The following is an 8026-nucleotide window of genomic DNA, read 5'->3' as shown; positions in this document are numbered from 1 at the left end:
ATGGAAGCAGCTTGGGCTGGTTTGGCTCCACATTGCATCCTCAGGAGACAAGAAGCATCACTGTGCAATGCTCCTGTCTCCAGGTTTATTGGTGGATCTCTGCCCCCATGGACCTTCCTGGGCTGCAGGGGCACGGCTGCCTCACCATGGGCTGCACCTTGGGCTGCAGGGACCAGGAGCAGCTCCTGCCCCTCCCTCACTGACTTTGGTGTCTGCAGAGCTGCTGCTTTCTCTTACTCTGTCTCCTCTCTCTGGCTGAATTTCTGTTGTGCAGTTCCTGCCTGTCCCCTAAACATGTTCTCCCAAATGTGGCAGCCCCGCTGCCGGTGGGCTCAGCCTTGGCCAGCAGCCTGGAGCTGACTGGCATTGGCTCCATCAGCCCTGGGGGAGGCTTCCAGCAGCTCCTCACAGGAGCCACCTGTCGCACCCCGCTACCACAACTTTGCTGTGCAGACCCGGTTTTCAGCTCTGGATTCTGTCTGTCAAAGCCTACTGTCACAGCAGCAGCACTAAGCCAGTTTGGAGGTACGAGTTTAAATGGTATTTCTAACTGCTAAATGTTTTCTTCTTGCCAAAAGTGTCTGTGTTGACAAGCACCAGCCCTGAGCTTCCAATGAGGCAGAGATGACTGAAGCAGATCTGTGTCTGATCGGATAACAACAAACCAGGACATGACTCTGCCAGGAGCTGAGTGTTTTGGGAAGAACAATGAAGTTACCCTGATTCATGTGCCAAAATTAGCAAAAAAAGTTTGATTTATGAACTCTTGTCTATGCAGCCTTCCTGGAAAACAGGGTATGATGGCCTCTCAAGTACATCACTGATGAGCAGTGCCCTCAAATCCCCACCCCTGCTACTTGCAAGGTGCTGGGTGCGGTGTCTTACCTAACTTTATTTTCTTTTTTCTGAGCATTCAGGATAACTCTTTTGTTCCATTTTCAGCCCACACGCTGACACAGCTCTCCCTCTCTCTCTCTTTCCTCTTACACTGTTTTTTAAGCATGCTGTAAACTTATTCATTCCCTAAAGGCAAAAGCAGCTATCTGAGCAACACTTTGTCAGCATAATACATTTACAGAATGCATATTTATGAACCTTTGAGCCTTTATTGTTCCAGAGGGCAAATAAAAAACATGAAAAGTAGCAATATAGTGTTTCAAAGGTCCCTCAAGGAAAACAAAAGTAGTTGGAAATAAATTTAGGGGAAAAAAAAGTTCTTCTCCAGAAAAGAACCTTGAATTAACACATACAAAATATGGGGTGGGAAAGACTATTCTCTTCTTCCACCTATCCCAGACTCTTGTAATACAACTTTTAAGAAATTTTAAACTTGAAAAATGGTTGAAAGCTTTACAAAATCATATAGATGGCATAGTCTAGATATATAATAGTAAACCAGAATTTTTAAAGCAGTATGTCTTGTTCAGTCATAACAAAGTAAAACAGTTTTTAAATGGAAATGATCATCTGCATTGAAATATACCACACAGATGATCTGTGGTATCTGCCACAAAATTGCTACAGAAAAAAAGATAGTTGAAAAATCAATAAAATGCCAAATTGTTATTTTAATTGACTCAGGGTTCTCATTAACTTTACAGCGTATACCTCAACTTTTAAAATTAATGGATTGCTACTCATTACTGCTGATAATAAAATAAAGCTGGGTTAGGCAGTATTTGTGTTCTTACATGTGTCCATTAACTCAACTGCAATCAAAAGGTGGGAATAAAATGTTCCTCGATTATGCACCCAAAAAATTAAACCACAGAGTGTTGTTTCCCTGCATGCAGAGTCCCATTTTAAAATGGGTGTGGCTGCCTGTGGATTTCATCCAAAGCAAAAGCTGGACTGTGTGTCCCACGACAGAGAGATAATCCAGAAGTGACTGGCTGCAAAACTGTGCGGTGTGCTCTGGGGTGACCCTGCTTGGACAGGAGGTGGGACCGGTGACCCACTGTGCTCCCTTTCCAACGGGGCCTGTTCTGTGCCCCTGTAACTCTGTGAAACTCAGCTGGACTCATCTATATTACTTTTTTTTTGGCCTGAATTAGGGAAGGAGACCCACAGAGCTCCCATGGAATGATGCAGAATGCCACTGACACCAAAACCAGTCCGGGGAGAGGCAGGAGCTGCAGCAACTCTGCCATAAGGTACCAGATGATTTGAGTGGAGGGGTGGGGACTGAGGGGAAGGTTTGTTCCCTGGCTCTCACAGTTTCACCAGTGGATCCTTCCTTGCAAAGGGCTGGTGCGTGTGTGGACATACAGGCTGTTTCTGGTGCTCACAGACACACTCAAAAATCTTGGGTGGCTCAAAGGAATGGAAAGGGTTGACTTTCTATGGGACACTTTACCATGAGCATGGGATCTGAGCTGGGGGTTTTCTCCTGAGAGGGTGGGGGTTTTTCTTAAGATATTTTTTCTGTCATAATGACACACTAGTAAAAAGATGGGAGAGTTGCCATGTAGAAATTCAACATTGCTCAGAGAAGGCAACTTTAAATTTATGTGTTTAGTTGTTTATGTATTTGTGTGTGTGTTTAGTTGTTTTCAGTTGTCAAAATGCAGATGAATTCAGAAATTGTTTCACTGCTTCTAAGGCTGCATTTTTGGTCATTATTTGCAAATAACAGATTTCCCCCCCCCTTCTTTTCTCAAGAATCACTCTGTTTTGCCTCGTGTAAGTCCTGGACATTGAAATCCCCAGGGAGGAGGGGGGAATGGTTTGCCTCTGAACATCACTTTCCAGTGAATTGTGGTAATCATTTGTTAAACATGAGAACAGCTTGAAACATTACAGCTGCTTAGGAGTAAATGCACAGGTAACTGCACTGCTACCATGGTGCAGGGACTTTATAAAGAAAAGAAGTCAAAAAAAGAAGTGTAGTTATGTTTCATTAGTTTCTCACATTTTAGGTGTCACTGGCAATGTTACTTTGCAGCAAGACATGTGTAATACCAAATGGCTATTTAAAAATCACAAAAGACACTAAAATTAACTTTTTGCAAGTTCTACAAACATGTTTGCCACTGGTGATTTTTCTTGACATGGGGAGGATCCAGGCTGCCAAGACTGGGCAGGTTCCTCCCATTCTGCTGCTGAAAAGATGATGTCTTTTAAGGCTATGTAACCCCATTTATAAATATGCTTTAAGCAAACACTTTTCTGATTGTCTTTCAGAATCTCAGAAAAGCAGGGTGTGCTGTTGGTGCCCCAGCCATCAGCTGTCCCCTCAGCAAAGAGGCAAAGCAGTCCTTGTGCTGGGCAGTCCTTGTGCCTTACAGGCCTGCCCTCTGAATATGTTAGTGGAACTAGAGTACAAATGAAGTGGTAGGAAATTCGGATTGTGAGCCAAGGGAGGCAGAGGAGGTGCAGTGGGAGGAGGGTATCAGGGATGCTGTGTTAGCTCCATGCTCTCTGCACAGAGGGAGCACCACGAGGCAGAGACTGACCCACCACTGTGGTTCTGCTCGGGCACTTCTCTTACGGGGTGAGGGCCTGGATATTGTGCCTGAAATGGGCTACGCAGCCCCTGCTGTCCCCAAACCCCACACAGGGAAGTTCTGTCAGAGAAGGCAGTAATGGGGAAGAGGGGAAAAACCCTCAGCAGACTGAAATAAAAAGTTATTTACCACAAACATCACAAATGAGGCTTAGCCTGTGACACTCTCAGGAAATCCAGGTGAGGTAACACCCAGTTCCTGATGTTACCCAGATCCCCATAGACTCCTTAAAACCAAAGAAAGAAAAGAATCCCCAAACCCCACAAAGCCCCCAAAAGACAAAAGAAACCCCTACAAAACAACCAAAAACCCAAGCCTGTCGCCATGATGTTGTAGGAATCTGCTTTATACTCCCATTCATGCTGCCACCCCCTCCAAAATAGGACTGTGTCTGCATTTAGCAAATTAACATACAAAATCTCTAAAATGGAAACCACCAGAAGACATAAAGATTATCAAATAAAATAAAAAAAAGAAAACTCAGTTTTCTGTTTCCTAGCTTTCTAAACAGCTTTTCAAAGCTTTTTCACCAATGTGAATCAAGCACAGACTATTTACATTCTTGACTCATTGTGAGAAAGACTAATAAATGAAAATATCCACAAGTTAAAAAACCATACATGACTGCACTGTCATCTTTAAATTCCCTATACATAACAAAAGTGGCAGGATGCAAATATGAGGCATTCTAGATCAAAGCCATAAAAATATGAAGATATTATAAAAAAATATACAGTGAGTGACAGTAACGATAAATATTTCAAATCCAGTAAAATGAAAAATCTATAGGAATCTTGCTGTTTCAGTAGTTGTACAGTGGAGTTTCAGAGTTCCAGATTACAGCAAGTTTTCTTTTAATTAGAGGTCTAGCACTGAAATAATGAAAATGAAACATTTTACATTATTTCTACGTAATAAAGGAACTAGGGGATTGTCATATTTTTACAATTTGCTTTTCTCAAAAAAGTAGTAAAAATGTGTGAAAGGGGTCATATTGCCAGTACAAAACAGAGGCTGAAATGAGTTTCCTTTATTACAATGAAATTTCCTGTCCTAAGAACTTATGTATCATTCAAAAAAATTGTATGTGTGGGTATTTCCCACTTTTTCCTGTTCAGATTTTTCTTAAACAACAAAATCTTGAACATGATGCTTGAAAATGGGTTCTACCTGAGAGTCAGTGAGGTCAAAGCGTTTAGGATCAAAGAGCAGAAACTGAGCTGGGGCAAGTTAAAGCCTTTTAATGTATGTAATATTTGCTTTGAGAGTTGCTACAGTATATTTAAAAACTTGTGGCATTAATATTGTGCCCAAGTTGATACTATTTTGGAGAAAAGCCTCTTAAACTTGTCCGACATGTCTCTCAGAGCTGCCCACGGTTGGTGTCAGTCCCCAGTCTGCTGTTCCTCGTGGTTCTCTTGCTCTCCAGTTGTCAGTATGAGCAAGATGGAAACTGAACCTTTTCTAATGGGTGTTTCCTATGTCCAGCCCCTGCCAACAAGGCATTTTCCCTTTGAAAAAGATAAAGTTTCTCTCTGTTTATAATCTGGCTGTGCATCAGTGGCTCTGCTGTAATAACAGTTAATGGAGAGGCTGCTGTGAGAGTTAGGCCAGTCCTAGCTCTGCCCATGTGTGAGGAATGAGTTGAAATATTCCTCCTGAATTACACATTTTTGTCTGACCAGCTACTGGTCTTCAGGCTGGCTCCTCCTTCCCTGCCTCCTTATTTAGGGCTGTCCTGGAGACTGCACGCCAAATTAAAGGGAGGGAAAAAATTAGTTTGGAGAACATGTTTATCTAAAGAGGCCATGCAGTTTTTGTTTTTGCTGAGAGCACAGTAATATGAGATACTGGGAGCCTAAGGTTTTAGCAATATTATGCACCTAAGGTATTAAAGAGTCTGTAAAAGTGTGTCCAGCCCTATAAAATAATTTTCCTAGTGGAGCTGGTACCAAGATAAATGACAGCCTCAAGTGCTTGTCAGCTCTGTGGCCTCATTCCTCTGGAGTGCAGCTGGAACTGCCACACCAGGAGGTAGATTATTGCCAATAGTCTGCTGTGAATCTGCTGTTTTTGTTGTTGCTTTTTTCTCCCTCCAAGTTAGGTCAGTGGCTGTCTTTTTGTCTGCTTCGTTCCCTGTTTCTCATTTGTGTGCCGTGGGGATACATATTGAATGAACTGAGGAAAAACAAGGAAGAAAATCAGTAATCCTTGCTAATATCCCCAGAGTTATCACCAACAGGTTAGATGACTTCTGTGTGAGGAGATTTTAGGGAATCATTGTTAGCTGGTTGCTCTTACGTATCCTTTTTTTTTAAAGCTGGGTTAATAGTGAATATGAAGATTGACATTCACTGTTTTTATTTGGGGGAGGGCTCAGTGATCCAGCCTCTTAAGAGCAGAAAATGAGTTTGGTTAGAGGGTAGAAAGCCTTTTGTTGCAAGCTTTCTGTGAGCAGGTCAGTAATACCACCCATAGGCTAAACCAAAAGCCTTATGCTCCGTGCTGAATAATTAAATGAGCTCCTCATTTGGGGGGCAGTGTCTAACACAGGCTGAATCCAGTGAGCCCACCAGCTGTGTACTCGCTTGCAGAAAGTTGCTGCTATGATGTTGTACTGAATTTCTCCCAGTCATCCCAGTCTTATTAATGCCTCAGTGTGGCATAAAGCTTCATTCATTATTCATAATAATCCAGTCAGAGGGCACTCTGAGACCTGATAAATTCTCACCTAAATGACAACAGCTGACAGGGCCTAGGGTTTTATAGCCTTTCTCTTGCCATAGCAAGGTGCTGTGGGCAAAGGTCCAGAATGATCCTCTGCTAATGACCACTGTGATATATGAGCAGCTGCTGATTTTCTGACACAAAGTCTACTCTGCTGAGCATCCAACCCACCAGCCGTGAGCAGCGGATAAATATCTGACAGGCAATATACTTCAAGAACAGATCACGAAAGAAATCTGTCTCAGGTAGGAGAGAATAAAAGGATTAATCCTGTGCTGGAGCACTGCAGCATCAACAACAACAAAAATATCCTGGGGGCAAGAAAAAAACCCCACAACAACCAGAAGTCTGTAAATTCTGGCTGTGCTGATGTGGAAATGAGAATATGATTCCTACTTCTGAAAACTCTTCCTTTCTGGCCCCCAGAGGGTTGAATAATCATGACTTTAGAAGCCTGTAAATTGCTTTATAAAAATCAATAATCATCTGCTGAAGGATATTAATTGAACTTTTTCACAAAGGGAAAAAGCTTCATAATATTTTATTGGTTTTTAATGGGCTCTTTGATACCACAGGAGGTAAGTGAAAAGCCTCTTTCTTTTGTTCAGGCACAGATCTAGCTTTTCAAAGGAGCGTATGTACCTATTTGAGTTTTAACTTCTCCCTTGTGTTACGGGTTCAAATTAAAAGCAGGTGGAGTCCTTTTATTTAGTCCTTCTGTTTCACTTTCAGTGCTGAATATTTCTCTATTCTATCATCTTTTCTAAGCTATATTGATAAATGTATGACTTCTCCTGTGTTTCGTTGCCATGCAAATGGAGAGGTTAACTCTGGAAGTTTGATCTTATTGACATATAACAGAAAAAATTAAGCCCCAAGTGCCTCGAAAAGATTCAGGACTGACCTGGCCAAGTCTGATATCTTTTGCTTGTTAAAGTAAGTATAGCGAGTACTCATTTTTCACTGTGCCTCATCTTTGCTTTGGAATAATGAGCCTTTGAGGCTGTTTAATGGTACCATTATTGCATTTTCCACATGCACAGTGTTGGGTCTCTAGGCCAGGAGGACAATTGGTTGTTCTGCATAAGAGCTTTGCTCAGTATGAATTTTTGTCCACTCCATTCAAGTGGCAAAACCAGGCTCCTCTGGCCTGAAATTGTAGAGAGCTGGAGGTGAAAAGGTGGTCTTTGCATGGCTAAAGTTCAAGGCTGGAAATTTATATTTTTTCAGTGGTGTGTTTTGACCCTACTCTCTCCAGGATTTGTGTCACAGTAACAGAGATCCACAAGGTCAATGAGGATGTTTTCACCTCTTACCTCCTTGTGGTACCCTCTTGTTAGTTAATGGAGACATGGGCTTCACCCAGCTGCCAGACTGAAGCAGTAGGTGGGATACCACCAGACAAAAGTCAGGTTAGAGGAGATGGGTCACATCTGGCACTGATTCTTAAGCTCATGTTATGTTGTGAACTCAGAACGTCTGTGTGTTGTGGCTGTTGGAACACTTCAGGACTCCACCATTGACAGCTACTTTCATCACCCTACTGCTGCAGCACTGTGACTTGCTTCAGGGACCAGATTTTGATGGCCAAAGGCTACAGAATTTTACCATCTACTGGAATTATAGGAAAGCTTGATTTTCCTGTCTGCAGTAATTCTGGCAACCTTATTTGGCCTTGTTTGGAGAACAAGTTTTTCTAATATTTCTATTAAAAGTGACACAGACTATTTACATATGAGGTGTGCTGAACTATAAGAAACTTCAATATGTTCCAGACAAGTTTAGGCTTTGTT

The 8026-nt window shown here is 42.2% G+C and overlaps 1 protein-coding gene across 3 annotated transcripts in view; it reads left to right on the top strand.

Moving 5' to 3' along the window:
• The first annotated feature begins 455 nt into the window (after positions 1–455).
• Positions 456–8026, top strand: part of PTPRC (protein tyrosine phosphatase receptor type C) — a 138290-nt gene continuing 130719 nt past the window's right edge. Inside the window, exons 1-3 of one of the 3 annotated variants that reach the window (XM_063407685.1) lie at positions 456–795; positions 1794–1940; positions 2055–2153. The gene's annotated coding sequence lies outside the window, so the exon portion shown is untranslated. The remainder of the gene's footprint in view (positions 796–1793; positions 1941–2054; positions 2154–8026) is intronic. The other 2 variants (XM_063407689.1, XM_063407690.1) reach the window with 2 other exon arrangements.

Source organism: Prinia subflava, chromosome 10 (assembly GCF_021018805.1).
Source record: "Prinia subflava isolate CZ2003 ecotype Zambia chromosome 10, Cam_Psub_1.2, whole genome shotgun sequence".
NCBI classification, from domain to species: Eukaryota; Metazoa; Chordata; class Aves; order Passeriformes; family Cisticolidae; genus Prinia; species Prinia subflava.
This window is presented reverse-complemented; position numbering and strand designations above follow the sequence as displayed.